Raw genomic sequence first — 20,820 nt, forward strand, 5'->3', positions numbered from 1 at the left:
ATCTTTGTTTCTCTGCATACATCTTTTTACTACAGGGGCTTTTAAAATATTTTTTCAATTATTTTCAGAAATTTGATTATGTTGTACCTTGATGTATTTGTGTTAGTGTGTATGTGTGCACCTCGCTTTGGGTCCATTGTGCTTTTGGAAACTTTGGGTTTATAATTTACATCAAATTTGGAAAATTTGAAGCCATCCTGTCTTTATTTTCATACACTGTATTTTTTATTCCTATAAATTCTATTTGGTTCTTTTCAATAGTTTACATTTCTCTTCTTACTATGTTCATGTTTTTAACGTCTTTGTGTACCAATTCTAACAACACTGTCATTTCTGTGCTTTTTCTATTGACTAATTTGTTTCCTGTTTGAGGGCCCCATTTTCCTTCTTGCTTGTTCATTAGTGTTTTATTTGATGCTGGGTATTGGATTGGACATTGTTTTCTTCCTTTAAAGAGCTAAATAACTTGCAGATCAGTTTCATCACTTTGAGGCCTATTTACACATTTGGTGGGTTGGATCTGTTTTATTTTAACCTTCACTCCATCCAGTGTTAGTTCACTCCTCCTTCTAAAGCTAGCCTCCTGGGTCTCCGTCAAATCTCCCGGATGATCATCCAGGACTCTCCATTCTAGATGTTCAGAGCACAGGTGTCTTCCTGCCCTTTGTGAGCTCTGGGAATATTCCCATTCACAGCTCCATGGTCATTCTTTGTCCATCTTTGTGGAGATTTATTCTCCATTTGGACAGCCTGGTACTCAACAAAGACTAGAAGAGACCCCATGCAGATTTATGAAGTTCCTTACTTATAGAGTGCCCCCCTTTCCAATACACTGTCCTGTAACTTCCAGCTGCCTCAGCCTCCCCAGACTCTGATCTTCATCTTCTTAAGTCAGCAAGGCTCCAGGATCTGTCTGAGTTTCCCTCTCTGTGCCCACAGTTGGAAGTTGACTCTAGGCAGAAAGCCAAGAAGATCAAAGGGTTCATACTTGCTCCTTTTCTTACAAGTATCATGGTCCTTCTTATTCTTCAACCTCTAGAAACAGTTCTTTCATTAATTTGTTTGGTTTTCTAACTGCTTGCTATCGGAGGTTAGAGCTGATCTTTGACACTTTGTTTTTTAACATGGTCCAGGTACAGGATTTATTCCTATCTGGAACTAGATAGTAAGTATAGATTCAGTCTAGGTGAAGTTTATATGGCAACTCCTTTCAGAAATTGCTACCTGAAGCAATGTGTTGTAATTACAACTTGAATGTTTCAACAAAGACATTCATTGTCATGTTATAACTGGTTGTGGACAGTCACCTCTGACTAAACACTCAGCTTGAGAGTTCCAGACATCTCAGACAACAATAATAACCATCTATAATTAATTTAAAAGTCATTTTACAATAAATTTATCACTCCAAAGAAATTCATAGTTTTTAGGTTATACACACACAAACACATAAACTTATTGTTACAGTACAAACGAATTATCATTTTGTTTCACCAGTGTGTATCTATACATATATGTATACTCAAATTGATGGCTTCATTAAGAATGCCAACCTATTCAAGGTGTTCTCCGATATTTCTAATACTCTCAAATGAATGCCACCAATATTTTAACTTGACCAATCTTGACTAGCTACAGTCACCTAGTGGCATCCAACATCTTCTCTCTGCCCATTTCACTGAACCTTACTGCCCCCACTGATGTTGCCCGAAACCTAAAATCTGTGCTGTGTGCCGAATCCTTAAGTTCTCAAAGCCATTAAACTTTGGGATGGCAGAGAAGGACTGGACTCCAGAAAGAGCCAATGAGAATAGGTCCCAAAGTAGCTCCAATATATCCAGAATTTTACAAAGTCTTTCAAGAAAACAGTTCCTCCAACTTCCAGCTCTTCCCTTCTAATCCCAAGGGCCCAGTTCTAATCCAAAGAGCCAGGCTGGGAACACATGCCATGCCATCCCTTCCATCCTCTTGCTTGCTCCATTTCCTATGACCCCTTCCTTCAACCAAACTCAGTGCTTGGGGGAAAGCAGAAGCTCCAGACACATCAACAGATCATAGACACATTGCGGGGGGGCGGGGGGGTGTTGACTAAGGGGTGGGAGGAGAGCTATGGATGTTTTATATTCCAAAAATACCTGGATCCCAATCCAGACATGAAAAAAGACCCTTTTATAGGGCATTAATTACCCATTGAAATTTCAGAGGCCATCAAAATGGCGCCAACATATTCCACATTTCATAATATATATATTTTCTCTTCTAAATTCCTTTAACATTGTCAAAGTTCCAAGGACTCTAAAATATCCTAAAGCAATTACCTTTTTAAGACACTTAGAGTAAGCAACTTAGATGCTCAATAAGATGTCATTTTAATACAAGTGATTATAATGGGTTACAGAATGCACAAGTTAGAAGAAAAAAATGTGGAAAATAATCAAAGAAAATAACTTTTGGAGAACCATACAATAAATCCTACAATGCCAAAAACTAAATACCAAAATCTACCAAGTAAGCCATGTAAAATACAAAGAAAAACATCTAACATCTATTTTGCAAAGCATTTATACTGCTTAGAAAAAAATTTACAATTCATAAGAATCTTTTTAAAAAACCTTCTCCTATTAATGTTGACCATGATTTGGTAAATACTAACTGCCAAAAAAAATTCATCCACAGATTTAAGTAAATCAAGAAAATGGAAATTTATAATACATTTTCTCCTAAATGTGAATAAGCGTAGTACATTCACAGTAAACAACAAAATAACTTAATTGATAAGATCAGTTATAAAAAGGTCATCACACAATTACCCTAAGATGGCTGAAGAACTGGGAGGATAAACACAACCAGGAAATCCCCTGTCCCACGGCACGATTTGATGAATTGCCCTTACAAAATCATTTATCACAACCTAAAGTATATAAATGTCACAATCAAAGGTACATGATCAAACTTGCGTTTGCAAATAGCCTAAAAATATCCTTTTTGGGGAGGGAAGGATAAGCTTATATGTCAACAAAATATAAAAGATATATAGTACTCATTTTCTAAAAATGTAACTAAGTACCAGTGAATGTTAGTAGGAAAGAAAAAAGGAAAGAAGGAAGGAAGGGAGGGAGGGAGGGAGGAAGGAAGAAAGAAAGAGAGAAAAAGAAAGAAAGGAGTTCACTTAACTTTTCAGGACTTTCTTCACCAAGCTTCCACTTAACTCTTTTCTCATAATATTGGGATGGATTTGTGATCTTTCCCCTTTTTAATTCTCTTTGATGCCCTTTCTTCAGATTCTAATATAGCACATTCCATCAACCATTTTTAAATGCACAATCATTTTGCAACATTGAAAAGAATCTAAAGATTCAAATTCTATGTAGTTTAATAGACTCTGCATCTCATTATTCAATTAACTTCACTCGGCATAAAACATACATGAGTCTCTTCCAGTCACTCTGTATTTCACTTATTTCTGTCCCAAAAAGTGGCTCCTTACCAGATTTCATTCTTCTTTACTTCACTGTTTCTCTACCCACCTCTCAGGATCACCTGGCTAGATTAAACCGAGTTTGCCTCATCCCACTGACAACGTAATTTGGAATACTGCCTCTAATCCCATCCACACCAAAAGCCCGCTGCGGCCATGAAAATGCGCCACTCGGATCTTCTGCTATGGAGCACATAATTGACAGACAGTCCCAGCTGCTGTTCTCTGAATCCACCACCTGCTCCTGCTGAGACCACACTTCCCACTGGTTGCCCCAGCCGATGACTGAGTGTGGGGATGCTGAGGCCAGCCCAAACTTTCTTATAACTCTATTGCAGGCTGAGACTTCCTACTAACTCTTCTGCCTTTCCTCTTTCCTTCACATTGCTCTGTGATCTGACAATTCTCCCCACACTGCCCCCCTCAGTCTTCCTTTCCTTTTACTCTTACAGATGTTCCCCCAATAAATCTCTTGCACATCTAGTATATAATCCCATTTTGGCCTCTGTTTCTAGAAGACTCAATCTCGTGCACCTCCATCTCCATAGCCAGCCTATCTCTCTCAGTCCAGCGGGCCCAGCCTTAGCCCAGTATGAACTCTCAGTTTCTTATTTCCAAGCAGTTATGGCACAAGCAATTTGCTCACATGAGGTACCTTAACATTAACATTAAAAAATGTCTCATGAGAAAATATAGGCAGTACACTCTTTGACATCAGTATCCAAAGGATCTTTTTGGACACCATGTCTTCTCAGACAAGGGAAACAATAGAAAGAATAAACAAATGGCATTTCATCAGACCAAAGAGCTTCTTCAAGGCAAGGGAAAACAGGATTGAAACAAAAAAATAATCCACCAATTGGGAAAAAATATTTGCAAGTCATATATCCAAGAAAGGGTTAACCTCCATATTACATAAAGAACTCACACAACTCAACAACAAAAAATCAAACAACTGGATCAAAAAATGGGCAGGGGACATGAACAGACATTTCCCCAAAGAAGATATATGGATGGCCAATAGGCGCATGAAAAGATGCTCATCATCACTGATCATCAGGGAAGTGAAAATCAAAACTACAATAAGATATCACCTTACACCCATTAGAATAGCAAAATAACCAAAACAAAAAGTGACACATGTTGGAGAGGTTGTGGAGAAAAAGGAACCCTCATACACTGTTGGTGGGAATGCAAACTGTGCAGCCACTATGGAAAACAGTATGGAGATTTCTCAAAAAATTAAAAATAGAAATACCATATGACCCAGCCACCCCATTACTGGGTATCTATCCAGTGAACTTGAAATCAGAAATTCCAAAGATCCCATGCACTCCCATGTTCATTGCAGCATCATTTACAATTGCCAAGATGTGGAAGCAACCTAAGTACCCATCAACTGATGATTGGATAAAGAAGACATGGTATATATATATATATATATATATATATATATATATATATATATACAATGGAATATTACTCAGCCATAAAAAAGGATTAAATCATCCCATTCACAACAACATGGATGGACCTTGAGGGTATTATGTTAAGCGAAATAAGCCAGATAGAGAAAGACGATCTCTGTATGACTCCACTCATATGTGGAAGTTAAACATGTAGACAAAGAGAACAGATTAATCATTACCAGGGGAAAGGGGGGAGGTGGGGGGTGGACACAAAGGGTGGAGTGGTGCACCTACAACATGACTGACAATAACGTACAACTGAAATTTCACAAGGTTGTAAACTATCATAATCTTAATAAAAAGTAAAAAAAAAAGTGTCTCATGGACACTCAATGAACATTAATTCCATTAATTCTATTGCCCCCAAAGCTGCACAGACTAACTTGAGGTTCTGAGAAAAAAACAAAAGTTATTCAAAGAGCGTTAACTTACTTCACACTGTACATCTAACATTGTACTAGATGTGAAAAATTCAAAGTTCAATAAGGAATGGTTGCTGTCTTCAAGGAATCCATGGCCTGTTTGTTAGAAAAGATAACCTTTAGAAAGTACTATAGAGTTTGCAAAGCAGTTTAAGGTACTTTTCCTCGCTTATGCCTCACAAATTCCTTTGAACAAGAATATAGGAGATTATTGCTTTCATTTTAATTTCATAGTTGACAAATTGAGTACTTACTATGTGTCAGGTTCTATTCCAGGCACTGAAGATGGGAGACTGAACAAAATAGATAAAAATCCCTGCCCTTATGGAGCTTGAATTCTGTGTGGCACTCACATAACCAGAGTATTTGAGCTGGGACTCAAACACGGCTCTCCTTGTAACAACATGGGTAACTCTCCAAAACATGATGGTAAGCAAAGGAAGCCATACAGAAAGTGTATATGCTGATAGGATTCTATTTAGATAAAGTTCAAGAATCAGCCAAATTAATCTATGGTGATAGGAATGGGAACTGTCATTTCCTCAGCAGGGGAGAGTGGATGGAAATTGACTGGAGAGGGGCACAAGGAAACATTCTAGAATAACAGCAATGTTCTTAATCTTGATTGGGGTGCCCCAGGTGTACACGTTTGCCAGGATCCATCAAGCTCCACACTTCAGATCTGTGCATTTTACCACATGTAATTATAACTCAAAAGAAAATAATAATTTTGTAAACTCCTGCTTTCACCACCACACTTTGTCTTCATTTATTAAGGGTTTCAACAGCTTCTTCGCTATTTTTTTGTATTTCTTTTTGACAAATAGGACAGGAGTAAAACAGAATCCCTGCTGTTTAGCCTTCTCTCTAGCATCGGTTAACCTGCCTACATTCCCCTAATCTAGAAGGCAGATGATTTCATTTTGTTGATCATCTTGCACCAAATTCAGCTTCATGCCACCTCCCCCCACCGCGCTTCACTACTTTTTTATTTTGTCCTTACCCATTTCCTCAAGCTTCATTTTGTTTTAGTCTCTAACCTAACCCTTGTTTCATTTCTCTTTAATTATGTCTCTTTTGTTCCATTTAACGCAGACATGCTTGCTTAGTATCTTAACTCAACATGCAATACACATTGATTTATTTAGGGTTCTACTCTTTTCCACTCCAGTTGCGATATTTCGTTGTGTCTATCTGTTTCTAGTCAGTTGGTCATACTCATCTTCTCCTTCCTGTAATCTGCTTCCCAAGTAAAAAATCTCTTTGCTTTTATGATTCCAAGATGTGCAATTAAGGTCCACACTACTTCCAGGTTATGAGCCTGTTCTTTCCTATTAGTTTGAAATAGGACCAGAATGGTATTTCCCTCAGTAAGTATACTTGCTTCTCGTAAATGAAAATCTCAACTCTGCTTTTAACAAAATAACTCTTCCACCAACTGTCCAAACAGTTGATACTCCTGCTTCTCAACAATATGTCACCTCAGTGCCACCATTATTTACATCTTCCCACTAGACAAGAAGGTTAGAAGATACATCCTCACAAATGAACCGTTTGTCTCTCTTTCCTTCTACAGAGAGATTATTCCAATATCTGTAACTGGAGAGCCTTCTTAATACTGTTTCTTTCACTTCTATTAAATCATTTTTTCTTTAAAAAAAGTTAGAAAGGAACATATATTATTCAAGAACAAATAAATTCATCATTTTATCACTGACCCTATTTCAATGTTATACTGAAATCATATTTCTTTATTTCTTTTAAAATTATCTATTTTAAAATGTATATGTGCTAGAATAAATAGTGTTAAAGTTTAATAGAATTACACAAGTTATGAATGAAACAAGTTAAATATAGTTTTAAACTATATAGTTTTGACACTAAGGCTTAAGACTTCGAAGTAATATAGATATAGAAACTATTTCTAAACACTTAGAAATAAAACCTTTTTTTTAATGAGGAAAGAACTCTTTTTTAAAATTGGCCCTGAGCTAACGTCTGTTGCCAATCTTCCTCTTTTGTTTTTTTGCCCCCTTAGGACATAGTTGTATATTCTAGTTGTAGGTCCTTCTAGTTCTACTATGTGGGACACCGCCTCAGCATGGCTTGATGAGTGGTGCTAGGGCCGTGCTCAGGATCCAAACCAGTGAAACCCTGGGCCACCAAAGTGGAACGTACAAACTTAACTACTCAGCCACAGTCCTGGCCCCTAAAACCTATTTTTAATTTAAAAGTTAATAAAGTTAATAATCACTAGAAATGCATATATATATATACACATACATATATAATTTCTTAGCTATGCTTCTAATTTTTGGAAAGATGGAGAGAAAGAATCCATTATGAGAAAGAAAATATTACTACTGAGTGATAAATCAGAGTCCCAAGAGAATAAAACAAAACAGTTTACATCTTTTTCTATCAATCCCCTTATCAGTTCATACTATGTCTGCCTGGAAAGTTCTTATTGCCCCTGTGACTTCCCCAGAGTCTTGGCTTTCAGACAAGGAATGTGTATATGTTGTGTAGAGGAAAGTAACTTTAAGACCTTCAAACCCGTTATCTGAATCGGCTTGGGCTCCCATAAAAAACACCACAGACTGAGCAGCTTAGACAACAGACGTTTATTGCTCACAGTTCTGGTAGCTGGGAAGTCCCAGACTAGGGTTCCAGATAGTCAGATTCTTGGTGAGGGCCCTCTTCCTGGCTTACAAATGTCTGCCTTCCCACTGTATCCTCACATGACAGAGAGAAGAAACTCTGGTGTCTCTGCCTCTGCTTATGAGGGCACTAATCCTATCCTGGGGGCTCCACCCTCATGCCCTCATCTAAACCCAATTACCTCCCAGAGGCCCCATCTCCTAATTCCATCACACTGTAGGTTAGGGCTTCAACATACAAATTTGGGGGGGTACATAAACATGCATTTCCTAGCACCCCTCAATTCCTTTAGAAACCTGGGAGCAATTCAGCTATAAGACACAAGTTTCTCTTACAATGCCAATCTCTTACAGCTCTAGTGTATTATTACTCTCATCATGCTAGATATTCTCCAAGAGCTCATTGAATATACTCCCCATCTTTCCCCACCCTGCTCTCTGTCCCAGAGAGTTGGCCTTATGGACTGTCTATAGGGCTCCCCTGCCCTCTGTTTTCTAGTTAGTTTGGTCAGTTGGAGGCACCTGGAGAAGATCAAAGGATGAGAAGAGAACGAATTTGAGTTTTAGTCCCTCAAAACTCACCAACTGCTGTGTTCGTCTTCCAAAGCCCGCACTGTCAGCGGCTTCCGGGTGCTGGTCACCAGCCTTCTCCCTGCCCTTCTGGCCTGTGTTTGGTAATGACCTCCACCATTGTTGGTGGTTCCCCTTACCCATCTCACACCCTTGGAAACGGTCTCTCACGACACTCTCCTGAACGATCCCACCCATTTCCTTCCAGGATCCTAACTGCACAGATTCCCTGTCTGTTTTCTCCATTTTAACAAAGATCCCCTCTTATCAGCTTAGTTTTTCACTAGCCTGGACCCCAGAGGGAGCAGGGCAAGTGTCAAACCACAAGAAAGGATCAAAGGCAGGAAAACTCCATGCTGCCACATGGAGGACTGAGTCGTGTGAGTGATAAATCCAAGTCACACTATAAACAGAGACCTATATATGGATGGACTTTGTCAAGAGTTAAAAACTGACCGTATTTGGCTTGAAAAGATGAAAATCCTACCCTCAGTTAAAGCTTTGCTTCTCAGCTGCCAAATCAAACATTGCAATATACTTACCAACTTGCAATACTCTGACAATGTTTAAATGTGACTGCTTTTCTGAAATTGTACCTGCTATAATTTACCAGGTTTTTCTAACTTGAAAATATTTTAAATGCTTTCAATATTTTGACCAAAATACCCCTAACTATGATGAAATTTATTCTGAGGGGAAAGATCAAGGGCCTTCTCAGAAGGTCTTGAGAAGCAGGCTTGGTTCGCATTTCATTGGAATCGTTGAGGAGCATCTTCTGGGGTGACTTCCAGAAGGAGAACGTGCTCAGAGACTGGACAGCTGCTGTTCTGTTTGCTCCCCCACAGTTCCCTAACACTAGGTTTTTCAGATAAAATCAGGACAAAAATTAATATAATGTACAGCATCAGAGAATAACATAAGCTACAACAATGAAGGCTGCATGGTTGGAAAGTACCCTACCTTGAACCATAGCAATGTTCTTCACTTTTTTTTTCTCAATATGCCCTGAAAAAATTTGGAAAAGGTGTACACCTCTTTGTAAATGTCTATATTGACATATAAAACGTCTTCTTCGCCACAGTTTAAATAGCTACAAAGAAGGCAATTTTCAGAATATTATAAATACTAACATTACTGCTTTAAATGTAGCCAGTGGAATATAAACATCACATCAATTTGATGCCATCATAATTTATTTTATTAGTATATGAGCAAATACGTGACAAGCTTTTCTTTAATAGTCAAAAATTTGGCTTGGTCCTTTTTCTTCTTGAAGTAGTTGTTCCACGTGACTTCCCCTACAACATCTACAGAATGTGATTTGAAAGTGATATATTTTTCATGTTCAAAAGTATTTTTGATCACCTTAGCATATTTCTTTACTACAAAAATATGACTATAAATTGAAATTAATTTTTATTGCCTGTGATCTCAAACATCTAAGAATTATGTTTCCTTCTGGAGTAAGGTATTGTTACAATTATTAGCAGTACATAATAATAATAAATAATAATAAAAGTATTAGTAGTAAATAATTGATCAAGACAATATAAATACTTCACAAACTTTGGTGCTTTTTATTTTTATGTTTTACTAAACATAAAAATTAAAATGCATGGGAAATGTTTATCTTAATGAGTGCATTAGGGGTAGTGCTTATGGCTCCTTGGCTGAAGAAACTTTGCTAACACCAGCATTTTGAATTTGTCTCTTGCACACTTTCTCTTCTCCAGAGGCCTTTACAGTACTGAACACAGCAGCGTGGTAAGTTCACGATGGGTAAGAAATCTGCATTTCTTTGGTATAAAGCAGAAAAGGAGTAACTTTGAAAGCGGAAGTGGGAAAGGAAAATGGGAGATGAGTTACCAAGCAAATTAATTTTGGTAATGTACATACGGAAGTCGAACAAATGAAAACTGATATCCGTGAAACTGTTTTTGCTCACATAACCCTTGGTAAGCCTCTGAACATCCCCCAGTAGAATCTGTGGATGTGATTCTATTCGTCTTATTGACAGAGATGAGGAAAACTCCGCACATAACTCTGTAAAACAGCAGCACAGGGCCCCTAGGCAAAATCCTCACCCCCAAAGAGAATTGCCCCAATCTCCTTATCTCAAGGATGCTATTTTACTTAATCATCAAGCTCTGTGAAGCTGTGAATTAAAAAAATTAATTTGGTAAAATCCCTATTACCCAATTCTTGATGAACTTTATTTTTTGAGGATATTGGTTCAGTTATTTTCTTTTTAATCTTAATACTTAATTTAAACCAGCCTGGTACAAATGAGCTATCAACTGAACTACTCAATAAACAATTCTCAGTGAGCCCAAACCTCGTGCTCATCTTTGTATTAGGTCCTGACAGGGTCTCGAAATAAACGAGAGGCCTAGACCCTGTCTTCTGAGAGTTTCAGTCTTCCTGGAGAAAATGATGCACTGCCCTCAGAAAAGATGTCACTAATAAGACAATGCTCTATAATTTAATACAATATGTAAATATAATACAATTTAACGCAATATAGTAAATATACTATAACTTAATTTGCCATATGAGAAATCCAGGGGAAAGACGTAACTATGGAATATGAATTATATGAAATGAACAAAGAGCTTTCACAATGAAGAAAATATTTTGAGATAAAATTCTTCAAGTTTGCATTTTAGAAATTCAATTTTACCCCTGAATGTATATATTAGTGAGTATTCTGGACAAAAATTAAAGCTATAATTCGCTATCAAAAAATGCAAATCAATGAGTGCTATGGTCTGAATGTTTGCGTCCCCCCAAAATTCATATGTTGAAATCCTAATGCCCAATGTGATGGTATTAAGTGGGGCTTTGGGAGGTGCTGAGGCCATGAGGGTGGAGCCCTCATAAATGAGATTAGTGCTCTTATAAAAGAGACCCCACAGAGCTCCCTACCCTCTTCCACCTTGTGAGGACACAGCAAAAAGACAGCTGTCTATGAACCAGGAAGCCCTCAGTAAACACCAAGTCTGCCAGGGCTGTGATCCTGGACTTCCCAGCCTCCAGAAATGTGAGAACTAAATGTTTGTTTTTTATAAGCCACTGAGGCTATGGTATTTTGTTATAGCAGCCCGGAAAGAACTAAGATGATGATTTACCACTTACCATCCACTAGGATGACAATATTCAAAAAGATAAATAACACGTGTTGATGAGGATGTGGAAAAACTGGAACACTCATACACTGCTGCTGAGAATGTAAAATGGTGCAGCCACTTTTGGAAAGTTTGGCAGCTCCTCAAAGGACCAAACATAGAGTTACGATGTGATCCAGCAATTCCACCCTTAGGGATATATGCACAAAAATGAAAAATGTCTCCACAAAAACTTGCACACGATTGTACATAGTAATCATTATAACCAAATAGTGGAAAGAACCTAGATGTCCATCAGCTGATGAATAGATAACATTACTAAAAGGGAATATTATTCAGCAACCAGAAGGAAAGAAGTACTGACTTATGATGCAACATGGACAACCTTGGAAATATTACGCTAAGGGAAAGAAGCCAGTCACAAAAAGCCACACAGTGTATGAATTCACTTATATGAAGTGCCCACGATAGGAAAATCTACAGAGACAGAAAGTAGATCAGTGGATGCCTAGGGCTGAGGAAATAGAGGGATTAGGATATGAAACCTAATGTGTGAAGAGTCTCTTTTGGGGTGATGAAAATGTTCTAAAATCGATTGTGGTGATAGTTGCACAACTCTGTGAATATACCAAAAACTATCTAATTGTATACTTTAAATTTGTAAATTGTATGGTGTGTGAATTACAGCACAATAAAGCTGTTATTTAAAAAAAGAAACCTAAAATACGGCTAAATTTTTTCCGTATGGATTCCATCTTCCAGTTAGACCATTCTCCCAAATCATGCAAAGTACATGTATTTCTTTCTACACTTTAGTCCAGTGTTTTCTGAGGCACTTCAGAGGTATTTGGGCTGAACCTGCAGCCATGTGGGTGGCCTCTTCCCGTGCTGTTCTCAGGGTGGGCCTTGGAGAGGAATGAGCCACTCCTATTGACTTGGAACATTGTCCACCTGTTTCCTCCTATTTCCTTTGTTCTTGAAGAACTAGCAAAGTCCTGACTATTAAGCTCCAGAGGTTTTAGGATTAATTCTAGCTTTGTCATGCTACCAAGTGAAGACGACTGTGGAGAATAATCCTAAATAATAGTTGGCCCATGATTTACTCTTCATTTGCTTTTGAAAGAATTTACGTGCTTTTTCTCACAGATTGAAATTACTACTTCCATTTTGGATGTCATATCAGCACTCCCAGAGCATAACGCTCTCACTGAATAGAGGGTTGAAGGAGAAATATCTGAGGAGCTTCTAGTATTCAGGGAAAAGCCACTGTAGAATTGAACATTTGTTTTAGAATAACCATAAAATGTGTAATGTGTAGATAATGAAAAGTTAGTGATTTTATCATTTAGCTGTTCCATAACTGTAATCAGCACCTCACTTTCACCTTGTGGCAAAGAATAAAGCAAAGCACATCATACAAGCAAACACACCTTAAATATTTTATTAAGAGGTTCCTTCCAAATTAGCGTCTTATCTCAAGCCTGGGGACCAGAGGCAATGAATTCCGCATCCAGTCACTCGAAAGAGGCAGGAAGAACCTGACATGTTGCAGACAGTCCTGAACCAAGACTTAAGAGACTCGGGTTTGCATCCTGGATCTGACATTTAATAACCTGGAAACCTTGTCAAATCTATGGACTTCCCCAAGCCTCAGTTTCTTTGTCTCTAATGCAGGTGTAATAACAATTGCCCTGACCATCTCACAGGATAGTTCTTAGGAGTAAATGTAAAAGTATTTAGGGAAAAATAAAAAAGACGTATACAATGTTAAGAATAATGAGCTGGGTAAGAGAACTGGACCTTATCCAATACGAGGTCGCCTCCCCTCCCTTTAATTATCTTCTTATCTGCAAGCATTGACCCTCCGAAGAGAGTAAAAGTTTTTAGTATCTTTTCTAGCAATGGCAGAGTTAAGCACTTTCTCTGGCATTGTGTTTCCTTCTTACGTCACTATCATTTTACAGTGAAGAGCCCAAAGATCAAAGAGATTGAGTAACAACCAAAGTTATACAGCTAGCGATTTCTAGAAAAGGAATGAAAACTTAACTCTAATCTCATGTTTTTTCTACTAATTAACCCTTTGGGGGAGAATTCTGCTATGTTTGATCTCCTGAACAACCTCTATCCTCTCAAGGCAACCAAATCACAGCGTCCCTAGACAGGAGGGAAGATGGGCTGAAGAGTGTTGTCAAGCTCTGATGGCAATAGGTCTCAATTTGCCCAGGATAGTCGCTGTCTACACTGGTTGTCTTGACATAATTAGCAACAGTGCCCTTCCTTGCACTTGCAAAAATGCTTTGGTTTGGATCTTAGACACTAACACTGCTTTTACCTCATGAGGGTGAATCAGTCTCCTCAGGGACTTAGATCAGCACTTCTCAACTGTCATCACTAGACATCAAAGTTGTAGATTTGTAAACGCACTACAAACTTGTATGTTTTTTAAAAAGTTGTATGAAGTTAAGATAATAGGGAATATACATGTCGGGGGAAGATAAAATCCATGTAATTAGTAATTAGACTGAAGAGACAGCAAAGACAGGAGAAATAGAAAAGTTATGAACATGTAAATGAAGAGAATTGTGATCCTGGATGTGTCAACATATTCAGAGAAAAAGAATCCACTCACTCATAATAAGATATTTTAAAAGACAATTTGTAAAAGCAAGATGTCTCCTCTAACACTTCCCAGGAAGCAATCAAAGTGAAGAAGAATGCAATTTCTACTCCCCAAAGGGACATTTTAGCTAGGTTGATTATTTTGGCCCCTGTGTGTTCCTATGAGCGTATGTTTTCCAGTGACCTACCCCTTGGAAAGAATATCTGCCTCAAACCAGTACTAACTTTTGCTTTTCATCTACCTCCTGATTTTAAAATAACAGCGGGGATCCGTCACCTTTTACTCCTAAGGCTGCCGACCTTAATATTTTCTTCTATTCTTGTCATATTATCTAATTTATAAAACTTTTTTTTCTATTTAAAGTCAAAGCTGTATGTGCACACGGTGAGGACAGAGAGCAACTGGAACTCTCATTCACGGCTAGTGGGAGTGTAAATGAGTATAACCACTTTATAAAACTGGAAGTATCTACTATAATCGAACACACGTTTACCTTTAACTCAGCGAATGTTCTCCTAGATGTAAACCCAACATAAAATTGTCTACATCTGCACCAAAGGACATATTCAGAAATGTTCATAGTAGTATTATTAGTAGTAGCCCCTAACAGGCAACAACCCACATATCCATCAACATTAGAATGGATAAATAAATTGTGGTTTATTCATACAATGAAACACCATACAGCAATGAAATAGAAATGAAAGCACTACTCCGCTATACAACATGGATGTATCTCACAGTCATGTTTAATAAAAGGAATTGGACTCAAAAAAGAGTATCATGTATGATTCCCCTGATGTAAAATTTAAAATAGGCAAGTCTAATGCAACATGTTAAAATTCAGTTACTTGTGGGAGGGAGATGATGGTGGTAACAGACATGGCATAAGACAGACTTCTGAGGTCTAGTAATGTTCTATTTCATGATCTGGGTGGAGGTTATAGGGTATGTTTTCCTTATGATAACTCATTTAGCTTATCTGTATGATTTGATCACTTTGGTGTGTGATACTTTAACAAGAATATTCATTAAATTATGCCTTATTTTTCTTTCCACAATGTCTAGTTAACATCCATCACCAAACATAACTACAAATTTCTTTTTCTTGTCATGAGAACTTTTAAAATCTATTCTCTTAGCAACTTTCAAATGTACAATACAGTATTATTAACTGTAGTCACCCTGCTGTACATTTCTTTCCCATGACATATACTTTATAACTCGAAGTTTGTACCTTTTGACCCCCTTCACCCATTTCACCCACCCCAAACCCCGCACTTCCGGCAACTACCAATCTGTTCTCTGTATTGATGAGTTCAGTTTCTTTTTTTAGACTCCCCACATAAGTGAGATCATATGGCATTTGTCTCTTCTCATTTATTTCACTTAGCATAATGTCCTCGAGGTCCATCCATGTTTTCACAAATGGTAGAATTTCCTTCTTTTTATAGCTGAATAATGTTCCACCAGATATATATACCACATTTTCTTCATCCTTTCATCTGCTGATGGGCGCTTAGGTTGTTTACATGTCTTGGCTACTGTAAATAATGATGCAGTGAGCATGGGGATGCAGATATCTTTTCAAAGTTATCATTTCACTTCCTTCAGATAAATACCCAGAAGTAGAATTGCTGGATCCTATGGTCTGTTCTAAATTTGAGAGATCCTTTGGCTGTCGTGTGAAGAAAGCAATTTCTGGGAGAAGAGTGGAAGCAGAGTCAAACATGGAGCCCACTGAGAATAGTTCAGGCGAGATGTGAACTTGGACCAAGGAGAGGAAGTGAAAATGGAACCAGATGAAAAGCATTGGTTTTGGAGGTAGAACTAACAGGCTTGATGGGGAAGGAGGCAATGAGGGAAATGGAGGAATTAAAGCTGACTCTTAAGCTTTGAGTTTGACCAACTGTGTGATGAGAATGACCAGAGGATCAAATTTGGGGGTAGAAATCAAAATCTAAGTTTTGGGACATATGAAGTTTGAGATGTCAAAATCGTCAGCAAGGCATATGAATTTGAAGCTTTGAAACAGGCACAGTAGAGGTATAAATTTAGAAATTGTCAGCATATGGATGGTATTTATAGCTATTACATTGAAATACTTCATAACGATTCTCAACCCTGCCTTATTCAACATTTTATCAGTGACTATGGTTAAATGTATTAGCAAAATCACAGATTAACAGTGAAGTAATACACTGAAAACAGTGCCAAAAATAAGAAAACAACTCAAAGCGCGATACCACTTAATAGGAAGAATGAAGGCTGGCCGGTGGCATGGTGGTTAAGTTCACACACTTCGCTTCAGCAGCCCAGGGTTCGCAGGTTCAGATCCCGGACACGCACCTACACACCGCTCATCAAGCCATGCTGTGGCAGCATCCCATATACGAAATAGAGGAAGACTGGCACAGGTGTTGGCTCAGGGATCATCTTCCTCAAGCAAAAAGAGGAAGATTGGCAACAGATGTTAGCTCAGGGCCAATCTTCCTCACCAAAAAAATACTAATAATAATAGGAAGAATACAGTCAACCTTTTAGGTTCAAATCATCAATTATTTCATATTAAAAGTGTGACCTGACCAAAATACAAACGAGTACAGAAGACTCAGAGACTTTAATATCCAATGAGCTTAATTTCAATTGGCACTAGGATAGAGCAGCCAAAAAAATCAAAGAGTCTAGAGATTAATGCAAAGAAGATAATACAGTATTCTTGCTTGACCCTGTACTGCTCAGATCCCAGACCAAGTGTATGATTTTTGAGATACAGAACAGGTTCAGAGAAAAAAAATTACAAGAAGCGTTTGGATACAGTGACACACGAAGAACTGAAGGAAGTGAATCTACTTAGCCAGAAAAGGGATTCAGTAGAGACAGGGGTTGGCATTTAAAAACCACCTTCAAATACTTCAGTGGCTCACCTTTCTCACTTCTTTTTTAACTGTAGGAGGCAGAAGATGATTCATGATAGATAGATAGATAGGTAGAATTTCAGATAGATAGATGATGCTGGCACAAATAATGAGGAATTTTATAACAACCACATTTGGGTTGCTTTATACTGGAATTCTCCACTGCTAAATATTCCAGGAGAACTTGTTTGGTCAATTATGAAGATTCATGATGAGTGATCATTGGTCTAGAACCTCTAAAGTTCTTCCCAACCCTGAGATATTGTTAATGAGCAAGTCTGTGACTGGGAAAAACAACATTTTGGAAAGGAAGAGAGTAAGAAAGCAAGAAAGAGAAGAAGGAAGAGGAGGAAAGGGGAAGAAAAGGGGAACCATTCTATCACGGAAACACTTTCTCTGGCAGGAAAAAACGAAGCAACAAGAAAACACCAAGGAAACTTAGGGGAAAATAAGATCCATGGCAGGAATTTGGGATTCTAAAGTACGTCTTAATATCCTAAAATATCTCCCTACACCTGAAAGGAACTTATTCTCATTTTAATCTTTTCCTAACGGACAGTCCGACTCTGATAGATAATCTGATCTTATAGTTATTATTTAAACCTAATGGTCATTCATTTGTCACTTCTCATTTCTTCTATTAGGCTATTTTTCTAATGAAAAAGACTTGCAATACATACATGGTGAAATTACATAGACTTTTCCAAAGTGATAAAATAATAACTCTATTTTTTGGCCCAAACATTTAGCTATTTGTGCTCTACTCCTTCAGAAAATACTTTGCTTTCATAGTAAGAGTCTTCAGAACCAAGTAATTTGAGTAGCATGCCCTTTAAAGCAACATTCTGCGAATTCTACTATTTCCAAATAAAGTAGTGTGCAGTTTTTCAGGACCACAGTGTTTTACTATCTAAGTTTATTTTCAGTGACTTGTTTATCCAAGAGCTTCCAATGACCACAATAATTTTTAAAAGGGGAAAAAAGCATTCTTGTTAGTAAAATGTGTAATTATGTGACTGTGTAGAGACTGCTAATAAGTGACAAGCAGAATTTTATATTCATTCACTATTAAGGGGGAAATAGTGACTCTGTCTATTTAGTAAATAATTATCATTTCCCAAAAGTGAGATGGTGACATAAATACAGATGTTATAGAAAACAGTGCATATTTCAATCAAATCTTGTTTGTTTGTTGTTTCTCTTGAAGTTAGCGTGATGAGAATGTTCTGAATGCTCTGAAGGATTCCTATCTTTTTTTTTAATAAAATTCAAACACCTAGTAAAATTTCTTTTGAATTAAGACATTTATTTGTTACTAATTGTTTAACTAGAGAATTACCTTATTCAGACACACAAGAATGTCAGTAGCCCCATTTATAATGTTTTTAATAGAGTAACTTCTTCAATATCTACCTTTAGATCCAATCCTCTCACTGTTATAAGTAAGGAACCTGGTGTAATGAGCAGTTGGCAGACAGTGAGGGCCTAACTGGGCTTCAGTAGCCCAGAACCAGTGGATACAGACACCTAAATTACCTAATTTACTTGAGGCCTTTATGTAGTGTAGAAATCTGCCTTACAGATTCATGTAACCACGGAACAGAAATAGACAAACATTCTTTTAGTAAACCCTCTGGAAACAAAATTCTTCCCAGATATTTATTGATAGGAAAACATAACCTAAAAATTCTTCTGCCCAGCCCCTTGGCAGCATCCCAGTCTTCCATCTGCTCCGTGCAGTTGGGTTCCCCTTGCTCTTGACTCCCAGATGACTCTCTCAAGCATTAAAGGTCACCTTGTAGACACCAAAATAGTAATATACGAGAACCAGGTGGAAGGTATTCTGTGTTATTGTCCTTATTCTTCTACTGGAAAATATGCAATAAGACTAAAATTTGTAAAAACAAAACAAAACACAAAACTTCCCAGCCTTTTTACTCTTGACTCATGCAGATTAGCTATGCTATTTTTAAAAACTGGCATTTACTCTAAATAAAAGTAGAATAACATTTGTAAAAAGCAGAGTTATCAGAGACAACAAAGGCTTCAAATTCAACTACACTAATTTTTTCTGTCCAAAATAAAACCCCGAATCAAGAAAACAACCTCTAGAACTGTTGTGTTAGTAACTAATCATCTTATTATGCACATTTCAGTTGGTATTTGGAGAACATGTAACTATGCAGCTTTGCAGAAATATGTTCCCACTTGGATATAGAGCAAGTTGTACTTACTAAGAGGTTAACTTGAAAGTTAGTGCTCACAAAAAGTTAATTAGTGCCTATTTCATGTTCTGGAAGGACGAAATATCAAAGTCTTATGGAGATGTCTTATTTATACATACAGTATTCCAGAAATCAATGGAATACTCAAAAGATTAAACAGGAACATCCTTTACTTATGGAAAACAGGATAAAATAACCTAAAATTAATTGTCATACATTGTTTGGAATGAGAATGGAATGACCTATCCCATCAGCTCTAATTATGAATATAGACTTTTCAAGAGCATATCTTGTTCCCGTCTATCTCTAATTGCCAAGCATTCCCAAACAAAAGTTAATTCTGAAAATTTTGGCCAGAGGAGGTGCTATTTGAAACAGCCAGAGATTAAGCTGGCACCAATTACAAACTAGCTACTGTGCCTTCATATTAAACTAAAAATTCCCTGGTTGACTGGTACAAGGCTAATTTTACCCAGAGTGTGGACAGAAAAACAAGTGATAGGTAAGAAAAAAAAATGGACAAGCTTTCATTAAATGCCATACAACTATCTGGCACTACTCCACAAAAGCTGATTATTAGATAACTTTAATAACAGACACTTTTTAATCTGTTCCTTGAAACATTTTTATGGAAGGCTGTCCTGTGCATTGGGGAGGGGATAATTGGAGGGCGGAAGTTGACAAAGGAGAAGATGAGAAGACACATGGATGAAGAAGGAGCAGGGGACAGGCAGCTGTGCAAGGAATGGTTTACGCAAAGCCCATTATCCACAGAGGGAACGGCTTGTACAGGACGCTGCAGGTCTTTCCAAATTTCTCAGGCTTTGTGCTTCTGACAGTAAGAAAGTCTAGGAAGCAACGCTTCAAGGACTTGGTAAGCAACCGCCCAGCTGTTCCACTAACAAGTCCAGGGACTTCTCAGTTTAGGTCTCCTAAAACTTGCAAAAGCTATTCAGTTGCTGAAGAGTGTCAAAAGTTACTAAATTTTACAGTCTTAAGATGGAACAAGAAGTCCCAAATCTCCATTTTTCCAGCTATAATTATTCAAACAGTCCTGGCCTTTGTGAGGAAAGTGCAGGAGGCTGCGGGGCAGAGAGGGCCCAGCAGCTGCTTCTTGTCGGTTTCTTAACGAGGTACACGCATCCCTCAAACCATACCAGCATTGGACTGAAAATCTGAAATCAACCAATGATAATTTTACAGGGCAAACACATAGACTTAAGCTTAATTTCAAAAATCCCTAGAGTTTCTGACAAATTGACATTATAATTTTGAGGTTTAAGCGTGGGTTTGTAAACGGACAGCTAGAGCTTAATTTTTCCCATTCACAGGA

This window comes from Equus quagga, chromosome 8 (assembly GCF_021613505.1).
Source record: "Equus quagga isolate Etosha38 chromosome 8, UCLA_HA_Equagga_1.0, whole genome shotgun sequence".
NCBI lineage: Eukaryota > Metazoa > Chordata > Mammalia > Perissodactyla > Equidae > Equus > Equus quagga.